Source organism: Cololabis saira, unplaced genomic scaffold (assembly GCF_033807715.1).
Source record: "Cololabis saira isolate AMF1-May2022 unplaced genomic scaffold, fColSai1.1 scf025, whole genome shotgun sequence".
Taxonomy (NCBI): domain Eukaryota; kingdom Metazoa; phylum Chordata; class Actinopteri; order Beloniformes; family Belonidae; genus Cololabis; species Cololabis saira.
In genome coordinates, this window is record NW_026906189.1 from 632,501 (window position 1) to 652,500 (window position 20,000).

General features: G+C 44.6%; 23 non-coding genes and 1 pseudogene across 23 annotated transcripts; all 24 read right to left on the minus strand.

Annotated features, from left to right (window-relative positions):
• Positions 1 to 138: 138 nt before the first annotated feature.
• LOC133426050 (5S ribosomal RNA) lies at positions 139 to 257 on the minus strand. Its single transcript, XR_009771489.1, has one exon. It is a non-coding gene; the product is annotated as a 5S ribosomal RNA (ribosomal RNA).
• Positions 258 to 6,513: 6,256 nt separating this feature from the next.
• On the minus strand, positions 6,514 to 6,631 carry LOC133425733 (5S ribosomal RNA; annotated as a pseudogene).
• A 217-nt stretch (positions 6,632 to 6,848) lies between these two features.
• On the minus strand, positions 6,849 to 6,967 carry LOC133425841 (5S ribosomal RNA). The gene has a single exon (XR_009771291.1). It is a non-coding gene; the product is annotated as a 5S ribosomal RNA (ribosomal RNA).
• Positions 6,968 to 7,166: 199 nt separating this feature from the next.
• Positions 7,167 to 7,285, minus strand: LOC133425843 (5S ribosomal RNA). The gene has a single exon (XR_009771292.1). It is a non-coding gene; the product is annotated as a 5S ribosomal RNA (ribosomal RNA).
• Positions 7,286 to 7,508: 223 nt separating this feature from the next.
• LOC133425687 (5S ribosomal RNA) lies at positions 7,509 to 7,627 on the minus strand. Its single transcript, XR_009771160.1, has one exon. It is a non-coding gene; the product is annotated as a 5S ribosomal RNA (ribosomal RNA).
• Positions 7,628 to 7,826: 199 nt separating this feature from the next.
• LOC133425574 (5S ribosomal RNA) lies at positions 7,827 to 7,945 on the minus strand. The gene has a single exon (XR_009771048.1). It is a non-coding gene; the product is annotated as a 5S ribosomal RNA (ribosomal RNA).
• Positions 7,946 to 8,161: 216 nt separating this feature from the next.
• Positions 8,162 to 8,280, minus strand: LOC133425937 (5S ribosomal RNA). Its single transcript, XR_009771383.1, has one exon. It is a non-coding gene; the product is annotated as a 5S ribosomal RNA (ribosomal RNA).
• Positions 8,281 to 8,497: 217 nt separating this feature from the next.
• LOC133425586 (5S ribosomal RNA) lies at positions 8,498 to 8,616 on the minus strand. The gene has a single exon (XR_009771060.1). It is a non-coding gene; the product is annotated as a 5S ribosomal RNA (ribosomal RNA).
• Positions 8,617 to 8,833: 217 nt separating this feature from the next.
• On the minus strand, positions 8,834 to 8,952 carry LOC133425527 (5S ribosomal RNA). The gene has a single exon (XR_009771001.1). It is a non-coding gene; the product is annotated as a 5S ribosomal RNA (ribosomal RNA).
• A 199-nt stretch (positions 8,953 to 9,151) lies between these two features.
• On the minus strand, positions 9,152 to 9,270 carry LOC133425524 (5S ribosomal RNA). Its single transcript, XR_009770998.1, has one exon. It is a non-coding gene; the product is annotated as a 5S ribosomal RNA (ribosomal RNA).
• A 199-nt stretch (positions 9,271 to 9,469) lies between these two features.
• Positions 9,470 to 9,588, minus strand: LOC133425598 (5S ribosomal RNA). Its single transcript, XR_009771071.1, has one exon. It is a non-coding gene; the product is annotated as a 5S ribosomal RNA (ribosomal RNA).
• Positions 9,589 to 9,787: 199 nt separating this feature from the next.
• LOC133425844 (5S ribosomal RNA) lies at positions 9,788 to 9,906 on the minus strand. Its single transcript, XR_009771293.1, has one exon. It is a non-coding gene; the product is annotated as a 5S ribosomal RNA (ribosomal RNA).
• A 6,268-nt stretch (positions 9,907 to 16,174) lies between these two features.
• On the minus strand, positions 16,175 to 16,293 carry LOC133425562 (5S ribosomal RNA). The gene has a single exon (XR_009771036.1). It is a non-coding gene; the product is annotated as a 5S ribosomal RNA (ribosomal RNA).
• Positions 16,294 to 16,510: 217 nt separating this feature from the next.
• Positions 16,511 to 16,629, minus strand: LOC133425610 (5S ribosomal RNA). Its single transcript, XR_009771082.1, has one exon. It is a non-coding gene; the product is annotated as a 5S ribosomal RNA (ribosomal RNA).
• A 217-nt stretch (positions 16,630 to 16,846) lies between these two features.
• LOC133426083 (5S ribosomal RNA) lies at positions 16,847 to 16,965 on the minus strand. Its single transcript, XR_009771521.1, has one exon. It is a non-coding gene; the product is annotated as a 5S ribosomal RNA (ribosomal RNA).
• A 217-nt stretch (positions 16,966 to 17,182) lies between these two features.
• LOC133425885 (5S ribosomal RNA) lies at positions 17,183 to 17,301 on the minus strand. The gene has a single exon (XR_009771332.1). It is a non-coding gene; the product is annotated as a 5S ribosomal RNA (ribosomal RNA).
• Positions 17,302 to 17,518: 217 nt separating this feature from the next.
• Positions 17,519 to 17,637, minus strand: LOC133425564 (5S ribosomal RNA). The gene has a single exon (XR_009771038.1). It is a non-coding gene; the product is annotated as a 5S ribosomal RNA (ribosomal RNA).
• Positions 17,638 to 17,854: 217 nt separating this feature from the next.
• LOC133425676 (5S ribosomal RNA) lies at positions 17,855 to 17,973 on the minus strand. The gene has a single exon (XR_009771149.1). It is a non-coding gene; the product is annotated as a 5S ribosomal RNA (ribosomal RNA).
• A 199-nt stretch (positions 17,974 to 18,172) lies between these two features.
• On the minus strand, positions 18,173 to 18,291 carry LOC133425573 (5S ribosomal RNA). Its single transcript, XR_009771047.1, has one exon. It is a non-coding gene; the product is annotated as a 5S ribosomal RNA (ribosomal RNA).
• A 217-nt stretch (positions 18,292 to 18,508) lies between these two features.
• Positions 18,509 to 18,627, minus strand: LOC133425661 (5S ribosomal RNA). Its single transcript, XR_009771131.1, has one exon. It is a non-coding gene; the product is annotated as a 5S ribosomal RNA (ribosomal RNA).
• A 217-nt stretch (positions 18,628 to 18,844) lies between these two features.
• LOC133425621 (5S ribosomal RNA) lies at positions 18,845 to 18,963 on the minus strand. The gene has a single exon (XR_009771093.1). It is a non-coding gene; the product is annotated as a 5S ribosomal RNA (ribosomal RNA).
• A 199-nt stretch (positions 18,964 to 19,162) lies between these two features.
• On the minus strand, positions 19,163 to 19,281 carry LOC133425902 (5S ribosomal RNA). Its single transcript, XR_009771348.1, has one exon. It is a non-coding gene; the product is annotated as a 5S ribosomal RNA (ribosomal RNA).
• Positions 19,282 to 19,497: 216 nt separating this feature from the next.
• On the minus strand, positions 19,498 to 19,616 carry LOC133425849 (5S ribosomal RNA). The gene has a single exon (XR_009771298.1). It is a non-coding gene; the product is annotated as a 5S ribosomal RNA (ribosomal RNA).
• A 217-nt stretch (positions 19,617 to 19,833) lies between these two features.
• Positions 19,834 to 19,952, minus strand: LOC133425959 (5S ribosomal RNA). The gene has a single exon (XR_009771403.1). It is a non-coding gene; the product is annotated as a 5S ribosomal RNA (ribosomal RNA).
• Between the last annotated feature and the right edge of the window lie 48 nt (positions 19,953 to 20,000).

Below are 20,000 nucleotides of genomic sequence, written 5' to 3' on the forward strand. Positions count from 1 at the left end.
ATAATTTAGAAGCGCTTATTTGTTGGAGTTAAAGTGCCTTAACCATGTGCAAAACACTTTAGGACGTGAGCTGTCGCTGTTACCATGTTGAAATATGTGTGGCTAGATTAAGCGAGAGCGTTCTCTGCTGGTTGAAAAAGCTTACAGCACCTGGTATTCCCAGGCGGTCTCCCATCCAAGTACTAACCAGGCCCTACCCTGCTTAGCTTCCAAGATCGGACGAGATCGGGCGCATCAAGGCTGGTATGGCCGTAAGCAGAAGCTGCAGCTTGAAATACCTCTTATATGGAGTTGAAGATAAGTCATAGCATATAAGTCATTGATTTGTTGGTTTTATTTGTTGGAGTTAAAGTGCCTTAACCATGTGCAAAACACTTTAGGACGGGAGCTGTCGCTGTTACCACGTTGAAATATGTGTGGGTAGATTAAGCGAGAGCGCTCTCTGCTGGTTGAAAAAGCTTACAGCACCTGGTATTCCCAGGCGGTCTCCCATCCAAGTACTAACCAGGCCCGACCCTGCTTAGCTTCCGAGATCAGATGAGATCGGGCGCATCTTTTTTTTTTTTTTTTTTGTCTTTTATTGTGAAAATATATTTTACATTTAAAAAATATACTTTTGTTTACATTTTGCTTTGAAAACAAATATTTTCATCATACCGTATAACAACAATTGGGTCTCTTTTTCCCATCAAAGAAAGAAAAAACTAAATATTACATTCGAGCTCCCAAAATAAAAACCTCCATGATTACACAGTCATGTTTAAAGAACAAAACATCACCCATTTAGCAAAATGAACACACAGAAAATTCCTATCAACTGCACACAGTTCTCACTCTATGAGCTCCTAACCACCATGTACTCCTAGCTATTTACAATCCCACTTAATCACATACATGACACCGCCAACAACCGCACAACCCCTTCACCATTTCCATATAATTCTTTTATCCCTGTCCAGGGACAGAAGATTACCATTTTCCACAAAAGACCGTTCAAATTTCTCGTCTCCATGAATTAAACGAAATGTAATTTGATTTTTCACTATATTTTGGAATATGGGCCAAATTTCAACAACTCTTTGTTCGAAGTGTGCTATGTTCCTGCGTGTCTTTATAGCCCATCGGGCATGGCTTAATAGGAATTTACATAAGGCTACATTCTTCACCTTACTGTGGTCCCATTCCCCAAACAAAAGAAAAAACTCCCACGAATCCCTCCCGTCCCACACCATTCCCAATTTATCGACCAAACATTTCTTCAACGCGCCCAGAAAACCGGTCAGCTCAGGACACACGTCATACATGTGTAGCAGAGTCTCCGGGAATAAACCGCAGATATCACAATCCCTACTAACCTCCCTGTCGAATTGGTGCAAAATCACATTTGTAAATATTTTATTGTGTCTTATTTTGAAGTCGTTATCCTCAGCCTCAATACTGTTTCCCTTCAATTTCCACCTTTCCCAAATTCTCCTCCCCTCTTTCTGTGGAAAGATCTTGCCCCAGTAAGACAGGGAGGCCGGTTTTTGTGTGACATTTATCACGATGAGGTCGTATATTTGTTTGCTGGATATCATGCTGAACTCTTTCTTTTGCCCACCCTGTCTAACTTTTAATTCAGGAAGTTTGCTTGTCCTGTCTTTGACTATCTTTGTTTCTATTAAATTCTTCCACGTTTGTGGTATACTTTCCTTGATAGTTCTATAGTAATTGGAAATTGTCGCATACTTTATGTTATCATCTACTTCCACTACGCCATCAAAAACCGCTTGTGTTGGTATGAAATCGGGCATCAATTCGTACATTATGTCCTTCAATTGTATAAATCCGGCTTTCAACATTTTATTATTACACAATATTTTATTGTCCTTATGTATATATTTATTTAGAAATATCGGTAATTCCTTCACTATGCTTATAGATTTAGCTTCATACTCTATGTGGTCCAGGAAAGCAGTTTGCGATGCCAGGACCTCTCTATAAAACAGGGGAATTCCAGCGGTCATTCGCCACTGCAGTTTCATTAATAGAGTAAAATCCCCTATCTTGAAAACCCTATTTAAAAAGAACCCCATAAGGCACTTCCAGCCATAAGCTGTGTCATCATATAAGTATTTTTTTATCAATTTAATCCTAAACGCTCGTTTCTTACTTTCTATGTCTATTAATTTTAACCCTCCTTCTTCGTATTTACCTATTAGCGTTTTTCTTGCAATTTTCCCTACCTTCGCCCCCCACAGAAAAAATGTCATAATTTCGTTTAGTCTATTTAATACCCACAAGGGTAAATCTATCACCATTAAAGCGTAATATATTTTCGACAATATCAAGCTATTTAATACCACCACCCTCCCGTTAAGCTTTAGATTTCTCATCTTCCAGTAGCATAATACTGCTTCTATTTTTTTGATTATACCCGACCACGTCAGATCTCTTGCCATATCACTATCCACCCCTATGTATGTACCTAATATCTTAATATGTTTAGACTGTATTTGCACTGGTAATTTGCACTGGCCTTGTGGCGGCTCCTCTAGATTAATGAACATCATTTCCGATTTTGCAAAATTTATTTTTGACCCTGAGGCTCTGCCATACCGTTCCACTAATTCTATCGCCCTATGTACACTGTTTATATCTTTTATTAGTAGAGTTGTATCATCCGCAAATTGTTGAATTACACAGACCTCACCTCCAGGTAATTCAATACCTTTTATATGGGCATCCTCTTTAATAAAAACACTCAGTGCTTCGACAACTATTGTGTATAAGATTGAGGATAGCGGACATCCCTGTCTAACCGACCTCTGTAACTGAAAAGGGTCGGTAACTACCCCATTACACTTGACGCTGCCAGTGGCGTTTGCATACATCAATTTCACCCAGCTCAAAAACCGTTTCCCAAATCCCACCCTCTCCAGAACTCTAAACATAAATCTGTGTTCCACTCTGTCAAATGCTTTGTTAAAGTCGAGTGAGACTAAAATACCTTCCCTATTTGTGATCTTCAAGAACTCCACTATGTCTCTTACTGTGTTTAATATATCTGCCACTTCTCTCCCCGGCACACTATATGCTTGAGTAGGCGCCACAATTGTGTGAACAACCTGTTTCGCTCTATTTGACAGAATTTTCATCAATATTTTGTAGTCAGTATTTAATAATGTTATTGGTCTATAATTAGCTAGATCTTCTTTATTTCCCTTTTTATATACCATCGTAATAATGCCCCTAGCCATCGATGTTGGCACGGATTGTGTGTTTTCCATTGTTTTAAATAGATTTAACAATATCGGTTTTAATACGTCGCTAAAAGTTTTATAAAAATTGGCCGTTAGTCCATCGCTCCCTGGACTTTTATTTAAGACTAACTGTTTTATTACTAGTTCTATATCTTCCCCTTTTATTTCTTGGTCACACAATAAAATATCCTCCTCTGGTAATTTCTTCTCAAATTTTGCAAGGATTTCCTCTGTTAAATCATCATCCGACCCCTCTGATTTAAATAAGTTGCCATAAAAATTCTGGACTGCCTCGAGAATCTCCACTAAGTCTGATGTGATGACTCCGTTTTCAGTTCTTACTTCCACGATATAGCATTTATCCTGCTTTCTTTTCTCTAGGTTTAGAAAAAACCGGGTACTCCTCTCTCCTTCTATCGCAAATCGTGCCTTACTCCTCAATATGGCGCCCTCGCATTCCAATCTTTCCAATTCTTTCAGTTCTCTGTGTAAATTTACCAACTTGACCTCGTCAATCCGTTTCCGTCCCTCAACCCTTTCAATTTCTGCTTTTAAGACATTCCTTTTCCCATTTTGTCGAGCCCGCAACCTTTTCGCATAATGTATACTTTTCCATTTTATTTTTATTTTCAGATCCTCCCAACCTTTTACTATGTTATTGTTAAATTCTGGATGTGAGCACACGCTCGATATTAACTGTTTCATACATCTGATATAGTTTGCATCCTGTAATAGATATGCGTTTAGATGCCATACGCCTCCTCCCCTTCGCTTTTCGTGTTCCCCCACTTCCACAGACAATATTGCATGATCGCTCAGATATATAAAATCATAACAGACATTATTAAATAACTGCAACTGTGATTGTTTGGCCAAACATAGATCAATCCTACTTTTTTTGAGAACCCCTTTTACTAGTTGCGCTCTAGAATATTTTCTAATGCTAGAATTTTTTATTCTCCATATATCACACCAATTCTTTTCCATCATAAACTCATTAAGTACCTTTCTCGAAGCATCATATCTCCACACGCAACTCTCATTCACATCCATATAGCACAATTTTACATTGAAGTCCCCAATGATAATATCACATTTCTCAGCCACTTTATATAGATCTTTAAAAAAAGTGGACCTATCCCCTTCACTATTTGGCGCGTAGACATTTAACACATTATATTTTACATTTTGGAATTCCAATTCAACATTTATCCATCTTCCTTCCCCATCCTTATTCAACAACGTGGCCCCAATTCCACTGGATCTCCTACACAGAATTGTCACCCCCCTTGCAATGTTTGTGCCGTAACTCGAAAAGAAATCCCCATTCCACAATTGTCTAAAGCCCAGTTCAGTTTCCTTGTCCCAATGAGTTTCTTGCAAACATAGTACGTCCGCCTTACTCAAGCTTATAATTTTTTCAAATTTTGCTTTGTCCCTCAAGCCGTTTGTGTTTAATGATGCGATCTTAAGTGTCATTAAAGACAACAAGGGAAAGAAAAAAAACAGAACCATGATAAACAAAATATAATCCTTTCATATTAGGAGGCTCGTTTCTTTTGACCCCTTCCTTCCCTTGACCCCGATCTGGACCTCGATGTCCGTACCCCCCCTCCCTCATTCTCACCCTCCGTTTCCTCCCTCTTTGCGCGTCTCTCAACTGCCGTCCTGAATGCTCTGCGCTGCGCACACGGTAGCGACCCCCCGCTGCTCTGGCTTATGCTCAAATCCGCATCTTGTCCGCTTCCTCTCTGCTCCCCTCTGCTGACCGCCACCTCAGCTTCCTCTACATTCCCTCTTCTCACGGCACCCACCGCAGCCTCCGCTGTCATCTCCTCTTCCATGCCCTCCGCCAGGCTCTCCACCTCTCCTTCTCCGTCTTCCTCCTCCTCCTCTTCCTCCGCCGCCTCCTTCTTTTCTGCCTCGCTCTCCTCCAACAACTCCTCCGTCTCCTCCTTCTCCTCCTTCTCCTCCTGCTCTCCGCCCGTTCGCTCCGTCATACGTGCACATTCTCTTGCATAGTGTCCTTGTTTGTTACATTTGTAACACAGGAACTCAGGACATTCCTGCAGAATGTGCCCCTGCTGTAGGCATAGTCTGCACACCCTCATTTGGTTGTTATGGATGATCCTAAAATACTCCGGACCCTTGAGAGTGTCAAATTTCGTGCTGTACGGCAGAGCCGCCACCGACTCTGGGAACCTGACTTTCAGGAACCTGGTGCCGTCGAATATGTCCGTGCCAGGCCATTTTCTCTTCTTGATTGTTGAGACCGGCTCTACTCCCCAATGTGCCAGCTTTGTGAGAATCTGCTCATCAGTGATATAAATAGGAAGACTTAAAAATGAGACCACTCTCGTGTCCTTCATTATTTCAGAGGCGATTACTCGCGAATCTCTTATCTTGAAACCGTCTAACAGTCTGTTTTTCCCGTGCGGGTTGCCCATTGTTAGTTCCCACTTTTTATCCGCCTTTACTCGGCAGCCAACGACACGACCGCATGTAACACTCACAGCTTTCAAGAGTTCCATGAGGGAGATGGCATCATCTCCCTCTATCTCCACATTTACTACAAGTTTTTTCTGGTCTTCCGCTTGATCCCAACATTCTTTTGCAGCTCTCGGCTCCGCCACCCTCGCTGCCGTCTCCTCCTCTGCCCCCTTCCACGCCGCTCCGCTGTGTTGTCCTCCCGTCCTCTCCTTCTCCACTTTCTCTGCCTCGGGCCCCTCTCCCGCTCTCCTCTCTTTCTCTCCGGCTCCGACCATTGCGCGGGCCATCTTTTGCCTTGGGATCCCCTCCGACTCCATTTTGTCCGTCATAGCTGAGCTCATGTCCAGTCCGTTATCCACCTTCATCACCGAGTAATCCGTTTTAGTTTTTTTATACTCCCTTGGAGTAGCCCCCCTGCAGCAACTGCTGCCGGGGGAGGTGTTGTTGTTCTCCACTTCTCTGAGCCTTTTCCGTTTGTTTTCCAATCTGAACTTCGTCTCTCCTTCCTCCACCATGAACCAAACTGCCAAGTCACTCTCCCTGCACAAACAGGAAGTCAAAGGGCGTGGCCAGGCTGGTATGGCCGTAAGCAGAAGCTGCAGCTTGAAATACCTCTTATATGGAGTTGAAGATAAGTCATAGAATATAAGTCATTGTTTTGTTGGTTTTATTTGTTGGAGTAACCATGTGCAAAACACTTTAGGACGTGAGCGGTCGCTGTTACCACGTTGAAATATGTGTGGGTAGATTAAGCGAGAGCGTTCTCTGCTGGTTGAAAAAGCTTTTTCAGCACCTGGTATTCCCAGGCAGTCTCCCATCGAAGTACTAACCAGGCCCGACCCTGCTTAGCTTCCGAGATCAGATGAGAAAGGCGCATCCAGGCTGGTATGGCCGTAAGCAGAAGCTGCAGCTTGAAATACATCTTATATGGAGTTGAAGATAAGTCATAGAATATATGTCATTGATTTGTTGGTGATAATAATTTAGAAGCGCTTATTTGTTGGAGTTAAGGTGCCTTAATTATGTGCAAAACACTTTAGGACGTGAGCTGTCGCTGTTACCACGTTGAAATATGTGTGGGTAGATTAAGCAAGAGCGTTCTCTGCTGGTTGAAAAAGCTTACAGCACCTGGTATTCCCAAGCGGTCTCCCATCCAAGTACTAACCAGGCCCGACCCTGCTTAGCTTCCGAGATCAGACGAGATCGGGCGCATCCAGGCTGGTATGGCCGTAAGCAGAAGCTGCAGCTTGAAATACCTCTTATATGGAGTTGTAGATAAGTCATAGAATATAAGTCATTGATTTGTTGGTTTTATTTGTTGGAGTTAAAGTGCCTTAACCATGTGCAAAACACTTTAAGACGTGAGCTGTCGCTGTTACCACGTTGAAATATGTGTAGGTAGATTAAGCGAGAGCGCTCTCTGCTGGTTGAAAAAGCTTACAGCACCTGGTATTCCCAAGCGGTCTCCCATCCAAGTACTAACCAGGCCCGACCCTGCTTAGCTTCCGAGATCAGACGAGATCGGGCGCATCCAGGCTGGTATGGCCGTAAGCTGAAGCTGAAGCTGCAGCTTGAAATACCTCTTATATGGAGTTGAAGATAAGTCATATAATATAAGTCATTGATTTGTTGGTGATAATAATTTAGAAGCACTTATTTGTTGGAGTTAAATTGCCTTAACCATGTGCAAAACACTTTAGGACGTGAGCTGTCGCTGTTACCACGTTGAAATATGTGTGGGTAGATTAAGCGAGAGCGCTCTCTGCTGGTTGAAAAAGCTTACAGCACCTGGTATTCCCAGGCGGTCTCCCATCCAAGTACTAATAAGGCCCGACCCTGCTTAGCTTCCTAGATCAGACGAGATCGGGCGCATCCAGGCTGGTATGGCCGTAAGCAGAAGCTGTAGCTTGAAATACCTCTTATATGGAGTTGAAGATAAGTCATAGAATATAAGTCATTGATTTGTTGGTTTTATTTGTTGGAGTTAAAGTGCCTTAACCATGTGCAAAACACTTTAGGACGTGAGCTGTCGCTGTTACCACGTTGAAATATGTGTGGCTAGATTAAGCGAGACCGTTCTCTGCTGGTTGAAAAAGCTTACAGCACCTGGTATTCCCAGGCGGTCTCCCATCCAAGTACTAACCAGGCCCGACCCTGCTTAGCTTCCGAGATCAGACGAGATCGGGCGCATCCAGGCTGGTATGGCCGTAAGCTGAAGCTGCAGCTTGAAATACTTCTTATATGGAGTTGAAGATAAGTATATAATACAAGTCATTGATTTGTTGGTGATAATAATTTAGAAGCGCTTATTTGTTGGAGTTAAAGTGCCTTAACCATGTGCAAAACACTTTAGGACGTGAGCTGTCGCTGTTACCACGTTGAAATATGTGTGGGTAGATTAAGCGAGAGCGCTCTCTGTTGGTTGAAAAAGCTTACAGCACCTGGTATTCCCAGGCGGTCTCCCATCCAAGTACTAACCAGGCCCGACCCTGCTTAGCTTCCGAGATCAGACGAGATCGGGCGCATCCAGGCTGGTATGGCCGTTAGCAGAAGCTGCAGCTTGAAATACCTCTTATATGGAGTTGAAGATAAGTCATATAATATAATTAATTGATTTGTTGGTGATAATAATTTAGAAGCGCTTATTTGTTGGAGTTAAAGTGCCTTAACCATGTGCAAAACACTTTAGGACGTGAGCTTTCGCTGTTACCACGTTGAAATATATGTGGGTAGATTAAGCGAGAGCGTTCTCTGCAGGTTGAAAAAGCTTACAGCACCTGGTATTCCCAGGCGGTCTCCCATCCAAGTACTAACCAGGCCCGACCCTGCTTAGCTTCCGAGATCAGACGAGATCGGGCGCATCCAGGCTGGTATGGCCGTAAGCAGAAGCTGCAGCTTGAAATACCTCTTGTATGGAGTTGAAGATAAGTCATATAATATAAGTCATTGATTTGTTGGTGATAATAATTTAGAAGCACTTATTTGTTGGAGTTAAAGTGCCTTAACCATGTGCAAAACACTTTAGGACGTGAGTTGTCGCTGTTACCACGTTGAAATATGTGTGGGTAGATTAAGCGAGAGCGCTCTCTGCTGGTTGAAAAAGCTTACAGCTCCTGGTATTCCCAGGCGGTCTCCCATCCAAGTACTAACCAGGCCCGACCCTGCTTAGCTTCCGAGATCAGACGAGATCGGGCTCATCCAGGCTGGTATGGCCGTAAGCTGAAGCTGCAGCTTGAAATACCTCTTATATGGAGTTGAAGATAAGTCATAGAATATAAGTCATTGATTTGTTGGTTTTATTTGTTGGAGTTAAAGTGCCTTAACCATGTGCAAAACACTTTAGGACGTGAGCTGTCGCTCTTACCACGTTGAAATATGTGTGGGTAGATTAAGCGAGAGCGCTCTCTGCTGGTTGAAAAAGCTTACAGCACCTGGTATTCCCAGGCGGTCTCCCATCCAAGTACTAACCAGGCCCGAGCCTGCTTAGCTTCCGAGATCAGACGAGATCGGGCGCATCCAGGCTGGTATGGCCGTAAGCTGAACCTGCAGCTTGAAATACCTCTTATATGGAGTTGAAGATAAGTCATAGAATATAAGTCATTGATTTGTTGGTTTTATTTGTTGGAGTTAAAGTGCCTTAACCATGTGCAAAACACTTTAGGACGTGAGCTGTCGCTCTTACCACGTTGAAATATGTGTGGGTAGATTAAGCGAGAGCGCTCTCTGCTGGTTGAAAAAGCTTACAGCACCTGGTATTCCCAGGCGGTCTCCCATCCAAGTACTAACCAGGCCCGACCCTGCTTAGCTTCCGAGATCAGACGAGATCGGGCGCATCCAGGCTGGTATGGCCGTAAGCTGAAGCTGCAGCTTGAAATACCTCTTATATGGAGTTGAAGATAAGTCATATAATATAAGTCATTGATTTGTTGGTTTTATTTGTTGGAGTTAAAGTGCCTTAACCATGTGCAAAACACTTTAAGACGTGAGCTGTCGCTGTTACCACGTTGAAATATGTGTAGGTAGATTAAGCGAGAGCGCTCTCTGCTGGTTGAAAAAGCTTACAGCACCTGGTATTCCCAAGCGGTCTCCCATCCAAGTACTAACCAGGCCCGACCCTGCTTAGCTTCCGAGATCAGACGAGATCGGGCGCATCCAGGCTGGTATGGCCGTAAGCTGAAGCTGAAGCTGCAGCTTGAAATACCTCTTATATGGAGTTGAAGATAAGTCATATAATATAAGTCATTGATTTGTTGGTGATAATAATTTAGAAGCACTTATTTGTTGGAGTTAAATTGCCTTAACCATGTGCAAAACACTTTAGGACGTGAGCTGTCGCTGTTACCACGTTGAAATATGTGTGGGTAGATTAAGCGAGAGCGCTCTCTGCTGGTTGAAAAAGCTTACAGCACCTGGTATTCCCAGGCGGTCTCCCATCCAAGTACTAATAAGGCCCGACCCTGCTTAGCTTCCTAGATCAGACGAGATCGGGCGCATCTTTTTTTTTTTTTTTTTTGTCTTTTATTATGAAAATACATTTTCGTTAAAAAATATATTTTATATTCATTCCTGCATACCAGACAAAAAATAAAACAATTTTTCTGCTACTTTTACACAAAGCACTCTCTTCACTTTTTTACACTCTCCTATTTCAACAACAAAAAAAAAAAAAAAAAAAAAAACTTATAATATTACAAACTTCAAACATATATCTCTATACACGCATGTGCAAAAATACACAAAAAACCATGTAACAAACCAGCAAAAAAAAAACAAAACAGTACAACACATACCCCATACCCCTTATCACATGGAAGAAAACCTTCAATCACTCACTTCCGCTCCCCCAATCCCTCCACCCCCTCCCCCCCAATCCCATACCAGTCTCTCCCTCTCGTCCACAGACACCAGCGTGTTCCCCCTCAAAAAGAGAGGGGCGAAACCTTCAATCCCACAGATGTATTTATAATTAATCTGTTTTTTCACTAAGCCCTTGAAAAACACCCAAATCGGTGCCACCCTCCCTTCAAACCGAGCCACATTCCTTCTGGCTTTGATGGCCCACCGTGCATGGCTCAGTAAAAATTTGCACAGCCCACTATTTTCCACCCTGCTCTTCTCCCAAATCCCAAACAACACAAATTTGTCCCACCCATCCTCCATCTCCCATTCCATGTTCAACTTGTCCACCATACAGGTTTTCAGTCTCTTAAAAAACGGCCGTAATCTCACGCACTCCACATACATGTGTCTAATATCCTCATCCTTCTCCTTACAGACATCACACATCCTCCCGACCTCCCTGTCAAACTGGTGCATGACCACATTCGTAAAAATCTTCCTATGTCGTAGTTTAAAATCATTATCCTCGGCTTCAATGCTGTTTTCTTTAATCTTCCATTTCCCCCACACTTGTTTTATGTTCAGAGTCCCATCTGCCCTGCACCAGTTCTCCAGGGAAGCCGGGAGTCTCACCACCTGTTTCACAAACATTCTGTATAGCTGTTTCACTTTCACTCCCTCCAAAGTCACCCATTCCCCCCCCCTCTCTATATACAACATCGGCACCCTCCCGGTCCTATTCACTACCACCTCTGTGTCTATTTTCTCCCTCCACCTTCCCGGTATGCTCTGTTTCACTAATTCGTAGTCCTTCCTTACTTGCTCTAAACTTATTCTATCATTGTATTCATGCACACATTCGTAAATGGCTGTAGCCGACAAAAAACCTGGCACCACTTCATACATGACATGTTTTATTTGCATGAGTCCCGCTTCCACAAAGTATTTTGGCTTTAGTGGCTGTCCTTCATGTTTGATGTTCCCGTTGCCAAACAATGGCACCTCTCTAATGGTCTCCAGATCTGTGCAGTCCCACCTCGCGTTTTTCAGCAGCTCTGCCTGTGCAGCCAGGATCTCTCTATAGAACTGCGGGAGCCCTGCCGTCAGGTAAGCGTTTGTCTGCATTAGCATTGCAAACTCATTTCCCAGCTTCCTCTTTAAAAAAAACCCCATCACCTTCTTCCAGCAGTGCTCTCCCTCCCCATACAAGAAAGCCCTCCCCCGTTTTATTCTTAAAGCCTTCTTTTTGCTCTCTATGTCAACTAATTTCAAACCTCCCTGCTCATACCCCCCAATCAAGGTTGCTCTCGCTATTCTACTTTTCTTCCCACCCCATATAAAACCCCCCATCAGTTCATTCAATTTCTTCACCACCCATTCTGGCACTTCTAGCACCTCCATTACATAAACCATTTTTGAAAACAAAAGACTATTCACCACCACCACCCGCCCTTTAACCGTCAGTCGCCTCAGCTTCCAAAAATTCAGCACCCTCTGTATTTTATTCAGTACCTCTGACCATGTTTCATCCCTCACCCTCTCCCCCTCCATCCCCACATATATCCCGAGAACCTTCATCCTGTGCTCCTGTACCTTGAATGGTACTCCCCCACTTGCCACTACCCCATTTAAAAACATGATTTCTGACTTTAACATATTTATTCTTGCACCTGATGCCTTCCCATATATTTCCACCAATTCCACCACCCTTTTAATACTTGCCATATCCCTTACAGTCACCGTTGTGTCATCCGCGTATTGCTGTATTTTACTAAGACCACCCCCACCTTGTACCTCAATCCCTCTTATTTCTCCATCCCTTTTAATCATACATGCCAAGGGCTCTGCCACCACAGTGTATAAGAGTGCTGACATCGGACACCCCTGCCTAACTGACCTCCCTAATTTGAAGACTTCCGTTAAAACACCATTCACTTTCACCCTCCCCACCGCATGTCTGTACATCAATTTTAACCATCCTCTAAACCTCTCACCATATCCCACCCTCTCTAGAACTCCCCACATAAAATCGTGCTCCACCCTATCAAACGCTTTATTAAAATCTAAAGCCAACATAATCCCCTCCTCTCCCGATGCCCTCAAATATTCCACCATCCCTTTAATATTCAGAATTGTGTCTGCAATATCCCTATCCGGCACACTGTAGGCTTGTGTTATTGGAACGATTGATTTTAAAGTATATTTTAGTCTGTTTGCAAAAACTTTCATTAACACCTTGTAGTCTGTATTCAGTAGTGTGATTGGCCTGTAGTTCCCCAGATCATCAGCCTGCCCCTTCTTGAAGATCAGAGTAATTATCCCCATTGTGAATGATTCTGGTACTGTCTGGCGTCTTTCCATTTCTCTAAAAACTGCATGTAAAATCGGCCCCATCAGTTCTTTAAACGCTTTGTAGAAATTGGCTGTTAGGCCATCACTACCAGGACTCCTATTCATACTCAAAGCAGCAATTGCCTGTTCTATTTCCTCTGCTGTGATGTCACTGTCACATTCATCCCTCTCCTCTTCTGTTACACTCACAGTCACACTCTCCAGCACATCTTTCATCACTCTCTCATCCACTCCCTCGCTAGTAAACATCCTCCCGTAAAAATCATGCACACCTCCCAAAATCCCCACTAGGTCTGTCTTCAACCCACCCCCCTCAGTCCTTACTCCCCTGATAAAACATTTCTGTTGTTTCTGTTTCTCCATCCTCAAAAAAAACCCAGTGTTCCTTTCCCCCTCTACGGCATATCTCGCCCTGCTCCGCACAATCGCACCTTCACATTTCATTCTCTCTATCTCCTTTAGTTCAGCATGACAGCTCACCACAGCTTCTTCACTTATAACCTCGGCAGCATTTAAACGTGTGATTTCTCTTCTAAGGAACTTTTCTCTCTCTTTCTTTTTGAAATTCCTCCTTGCTGCGTGTTTCATACTTATCTTCCTGATTCTTTTCTTTAAATTTTCCCATCCCTCTAACACCTCCCCACCATTCAACCATTGTGAGCTGTCATGCTGAATAATCTCTTTCATTCTTTTTTTAAAGTCACCATCCTCCAGTAGTTTGGCATTGAAATGCCACAAACCCCCTCCCTTACCCCCCTCCCTCCTACCCAGTTCAAGATGTACCGTTGTGTGGTCACTGAGACACGTAACCTTATATTCCATATTCATGACCAAATCATAATACTTTTCTTTTATCAAAATTAAATCAATACGGCTCTGTTTCAAACATTCATTCGACATTTGTGTTCTGGAGAACACTTTCCCCTCAGGATTCTTCTGCCTCCACACGTCCCACATATGATACTTCCTCATTATTTCAGTCAGTATTCCCCTTGAGGCATCATTTCGAAATTTCCCACTGTCCCTGATGTCTAATCTACTCATCTTGACATTAAAATCCCCCAACACAAAATCACTGGTCCCCATAAAGCCTTCGTACTTCTGGAAAAAGAGTCCTCTCTCCTTCGAGTCATTTGGTGCATAAACATTTGCTAACGAAAAAGAAACTCCTCTAAATTCAAACAAAATCTTTATAAACCTCCCCCCATTGTCATTTTGCACAAGACTTGATTTTAGCCCCTCCTTCAACAAAATTGCCACCCCCCCCACATTGTCATCTGTCCTGCTCGCATACACCGAGCCCTTCCACATTGCCTTACAGGTGTCGATCATCCGTCCATCCCAGTGCGTCTCCTGTATGCAAATAATATCCGCTGCACATATATTCAACATTTTTTCCAGTTTGTCTGGGTTCTTCAGTCCGTTCGCATTCTGCGAAATTATGTGCAGGCCGCTCAACATTGAGGATAAATGAAAAAGGAAAAGTCCAAACACTGCTGTCATCCTAATCATTTATCCATGTCATCCCTCTCCCTTCCCTCCCCCCTCTTTCATCAATTTCTTTGTTTTAGTACCCTCACACAAGTCTGTGAGTTCAGCGCTCACCTCCCGCGAAGTCTTCCTTCTTTCTTTTATCCTTCCTCTCGTCTCGACGCTGCTCTGGCTGCGAGAGCGCCAGCTGCCAGCTCGCTCGATTCCTCGCCGTCCTCTCCTCCCTCTCTCTACCGCTTCCTCACTCCGTCCTCCCGCCGTCGTCGGTCGCTTCTCCTCATCCTCTCCCGACCCGTCCTCCTCGATCTCCTTCTCCGTCTCCATCTCGCTCTCATCCAACTCGTGCACGCCTTCCTCGATCTCGTGCGCGCATCCCTCCAGCTGCTCCAGCCTGCGTTCTCCGCCCGCGCCATTCTCCGTCTTCTCTTTCTCCTCCTCCGCTCCCGTCTGCAAGCAGACGCAGGTGTCCTCCGCTCTCTTGCAGCCCCTGCACGTTTCCACCGTGCACTCGCGTGCGTAATGTCCATGTTTCTTACATTTGTGGCAGGTGAAATCAGGACACTCTCTTACAATGTGCCCCGGTTGGAGACAGAGCCTGCACACCCTTTCCTGCCGATCGTGCAGTACTCTAAAGTACTCTGCCCCTTCAATGGTCTCAAACTTGGTTGAGTATGGCAGAGACGTGACCGTGTCCGTGAATCTCACTTTTAAATATCTCGTACCATCAAAAACCTGCGTCCCCGCCCATTTCCGCCGTCTGATGTGGGATGCAGGCATTACTCCCCAATGTCTCAGCTTTTCAGTGATCTGTCCATCCGTTATATACACGGGCAGCATTAGGAAGGAAACAATCCTCGTGTCCTTTTCCACCTCAGACGCAATCACGTTTGACTGCCTTAATTTAAATCCATCCAGCAGTCTTGATTTCCCTTTGGGATTCCCCATCGAGATTTCCCACTTTTTTCCGCCTTTCTGCCTGCACCCCACCACACGTCCACATGTCCCATCAATAGCTTTGAGCAGCTCAATCGTTGTGATTTCATCCGGCCCCTCGATCTCCACCGTGACCACCAGCGCTCTGTCCTCCGCCTCCACTCCGCTCCTCTCTCCCTGCTTGTCTCTTTCATCCACCGCCATTTGCCGCGGACCTGCTCTCTCTCCGTCCACTTTGTCCGTCCGTCGTCTGCCTTCCATCGATCCATTCGTACCGTCCTTCTCCATTCTCCTATTCTCCACCTCCGCCGGCATCGCCGTCACCGATGCTGCCGACGGCCTCCTTCCGTCTCCCTGCATCGTCCTCTCGCTGCCAGCATTTGGCATGATCCTCTCCACCTCATCTCCTCTTTTATCCGCCATCTCCACCTTAAAGGTCTGGAGACTGACCCCCGTGCAGCGAAAAGCTGCCGGGGGGAGCCTTCTCTTTTCCACTGCTTCCTCTCTGCCTGTGTTCCACTCTCCACACTCCACAATCCACACCGACCGCGCCCTGCACACAATCACTGCCAGCTGCACCAGTGCCTCGTTAGCAAAGGGGCAGGTCCAGGCTGGTATGGCCGTAAGCAGAAGCTGCAGCTAGAAATACCTCTTATATGGAGTTGAAGATAAGTCATAGAATATAAGTCATTGATTTGTTGGTTTTATTTGTTGGAGTTAAAGTGCCTTAACCATGTGCAAAACACTTTAGGACGTGAGCTGTCGCTGTTACCACGTTGAAATATGTGTGGGTAGATTAAGCGAGAGCGCTCTCTGCTGGTTGAAAAAGCTTACAGCACCTGGTATTCCCAGGCGGTCTCCCATCCAAGTACTAAACAGGCCCGACCCTGCTTAGCTTCCGAGATCAGACGAGATCGGGCGCATCCAGGCTGGTATGGCCTTAAGCAGAAGCTGCAGCTTGAAATATCTCTTATATGGAGTTGAAGATAAGTCATATAATATAAGTCATTGATTTGTTGGTGATAATAATTTAGAAGCGCTTATTTGTTGGAGTTAAAGTGCCTTAACCATGTGAAAAACACTTTTGGACGTGAGCTGTCGCTGTTACCATGTTGAAATATGTGTGGGTAGATTAAGCGAGAGCGCTCTCTGCTGGTTGAAAAAGCTTACAGCACCTGGTATTCCCAGGCGGTCTCCCATCCAAGTACTAACCAGGCCCGACCCTGCTTAGCTTCCGAGATCAGACGAGATCGGGCGCATCCAGGCTGGTATGGCCGTAAGCAGAAGCTGCAGCTTGAAATACCTCTTATATGGAGTTGAAGATAAGTCATATAATATAAGTCATTGATTTGTTGGTGATAATAATTTAGAAGCGCTTATTTGTTGGAGTTAAAGTGCCTTAACAATGTGCAAAACACTATAGGACGTGAGCTGTCGCTGTTACCACGTTGAAATATGTGTGGGTAGATTAAGCGAGAGCGCTCTCTGCTGGTTGAAAATGCTTACAGCACCTGGTATTCCCAGGCGGTCTCCCATCCAAGTACTAACCAGGCCCGACCCTGCTTAGCTTCCGAGATCAGACAAGATCGGGCGCATCCAGGCTGGTATGGCCGTAAGCAGAAGCTGCTGCTTGAAATACCTCTTATATGGAGTTGAAGATAAGTCATATAATATAAGTCATTGATTTGTTGGTGATAATAATTTAGAAGCGCTTATTTGTTGGAGTTAAAGTGCCTTAACCATGTGCAAAACACTTTTGGACGTGAGCTGTCGCTCTTACCACGTTGAAATATGTGTGGGTAGATTAAGCGAGAGCGCTCTCTGCTGGTTGAAAAAGCTTACAGCACCTGGTATTCCCAGGCGGTCTCCCATCCAAGTACTAACCAGGCCCGACCCTGCTTAGCTTCCGAGATCAGACGAGATCGGGCGCATCCAGGCTGGTATGGCCATAAGCTGAAGCTGCAGCTTGAAATACTTCTTATATGGAGTTGAAGATAAGTCATATAATACAAGTCATTGATTTGTTGGTGATAATAATTTAGAAGCGCTTATTTGTTGGAGTTAAAGTGCCTTAACCATGTGCAAAACACTTTAGGACGTGAGCTGTCGCTGTTACCACGTTGAAATATGTGTAGGTAGATTAAGCGAGAGCGCTCTCTGCTGGTTGAAAATGCTTACAGCACCTGGTATTCCGAGGCGGTCTCCCATCCAAGTACTAACCAGGCCCGACCCTGCTTAGCTTCCGAGATCAGACAAGATCGGGCGCATCCAGGCTGGTATGGCCGTAAGCAGAATCTGCTGCTTGAAATACCTCTTATATGGAGTTGAAGATAAGTCATATAATACAAGTCATTGATTTGTTGGTGATAATAATTTAGAAGCGCAAATTTGTTGGAGTTAAAGTGCCTTAACCATGTGCAAAACACTTTAGGACGTGAGCTGTCGCTGTTACCACGTTGAAATATGTGTAGGTAGATTAAGCGAGAGCGCTCTCTGCTGGTTGAAAATGCTTACAGCACCTGGTATTCCGAGGCGGTCTCCCATCCAAGTACTAACCAGGCCAGACCCTGCTTAGCTTCCGAGATCAGACGAGATCGGGCACGTCCAGGCTGGTATGGCCGTAAGCAGAATCTGCTGCTTGAAATACCTCTTATATGGAGTTGAAGATAAGTCATAGAATATAAGTCATTGATTTGTTGGTTTTATTTGTTGGAGTTAAAGTGCCTTAACCATGTGCAAAACACTTTAGGACGTGAGCTGTCGCTGTTACCACGTTGAAATATGTGTGGGTAGATTAAGCGAGAGCGCTCTCTGCTGGTTGAAAAAGCTTACAGCACCTGATATTCCCAGGCGGTCTCCCATCCAAGTACTAACCAGACCCGACCCTGCTTAGCTTCCGAGATCAGACGAGATCGGGCGCATCCAGGCTGGTCTGGCCGTAAGCTGAAGCTGCAGCTTGAAATACCTCTTATATGGAGTTGAAGATAAGTCATATAATATAAGTCATTGATTTGTTGGTGATAATAATTTAGAAGCGCTTATTTGTTGGGTTTAAAGTGCCTTAACCATGTGCAAAACACTTTAGGACGTGAGCTGTCGCTCTTACCACGTTGAAATATGTGTGGGTAGATTAAGCGAGAGCGCTCTCTGCTGGTTGAAAATGCTTTCAGCACCTGGTATTCCCAGGCGGTCTCCCATCCAAGTACTAACCAGGCCCGACCCTGCTTAGCTTCCGAGATCAGACAAGATCGGGCACATCCAGGCTGGTATGGCCGTAAGCAGAAGCTGCTGCTTGAAATACCTCTTATATGGAGTTGAAGATAAGTCATATAATATAAGTCATTGATTTGTTGGTGATAATAATTTAGAAGCGCTTATTTGTTGGAGTTAAAGTGCCTTAACCATGTGAAAAACACTTTTGGACGTGAGCTGTCGCTCTTACCACGTTGAAATATGTGTGGGTAGATTAAGCGAGAGCGCTCTCTGCTGGTTGAAAAAGCTTACAGCACCTGGTATTCCCAGGCGGTCTCCCATCCAAGTACTAACCAGGCCCGACCCTGCTTAGCTTCCGAGATCAGACGAGATCGGGCGCATCCAGGCTGGTATGGCCGTAAGCAGAAGCTGCAGCTTGAAATACCTCTTATATGGAGTTGAAGATAAGTCATAGAATATAAGTCATTGATTTGTTGGTTTTATTTGTTGGAGTTAAAGTGCCTTAACCATGTGCAAAACACTTTAGGACGTGAGCTGTCGCTCTTACCACGTTGAAATATGTGTGGGTAGATTAAGCGAGAGCGCTCTCTGCTGGTTGAAAGAGCTTACAGCACCTGGTATTCCCAGGCGGTCTCCCATTCAAGTACTAACCAGGCCCGACCCTGCTTAGCTTCCGAGATCAGACGAGATCGGGCGCATCCAGGCTGGTATGGCCGTAAGCTGAAGCTGCAGCTTGAAATACTTCTTATATGGAGTTGAAGATAAGTATATAATACAAGTCATTGATTTGTTGGTGATAATAATTTAGAAGCGCTTATTTGTTGGAGTTAAAGTGCCTTAACCATGTGCAAAACACTTTAGGACGTGAGCTGTCGCTGTTACCACGTTGAAATATGTGTGGGTAGATTAAGCGAGAGCGCTCTCTGCTGGTTGAAAAAGCTTACAGCACCTGGTATTCCCAGGCGGTCTCCCATCCAAGTACTAACCAGGCCCGACCCTGCTTAGCTTCCGAGATCAGATGAGATCGGGCGCATCCAGGCTGGTATGGCCGTAAGCTGAAGTTGCAGCTTGAAATACCTCTTATATGGAGTTGAAGATAAGTCATATAATATAAGTCATTGATTTGTTGGTGATAATAATTTAGAAGCACTTATTTGTTGGAGTTAAAGTGCCTTAACCATGTGCAAAACACTTTAGGACATGAGCTGTCGCTGTTACCACGTTGAAATATGTGTGGGTAGATTAAGCGAGAGCGCTCTCTGCTGGTTGAAAAAGCTTACAGCACCTGGTATTCCCAGGCGGTCTCCCATCCAAGTACTAACCAGGCCCGACCCTGCTTAGCTTCCGAGATCAGACGAGATCGGGTGCATCCAGGCTGGTATGTCCGTAAGCAGAAGCTGCAGCTTGAAATACCTCTTATATGGAGTTGAAGATAAGTCA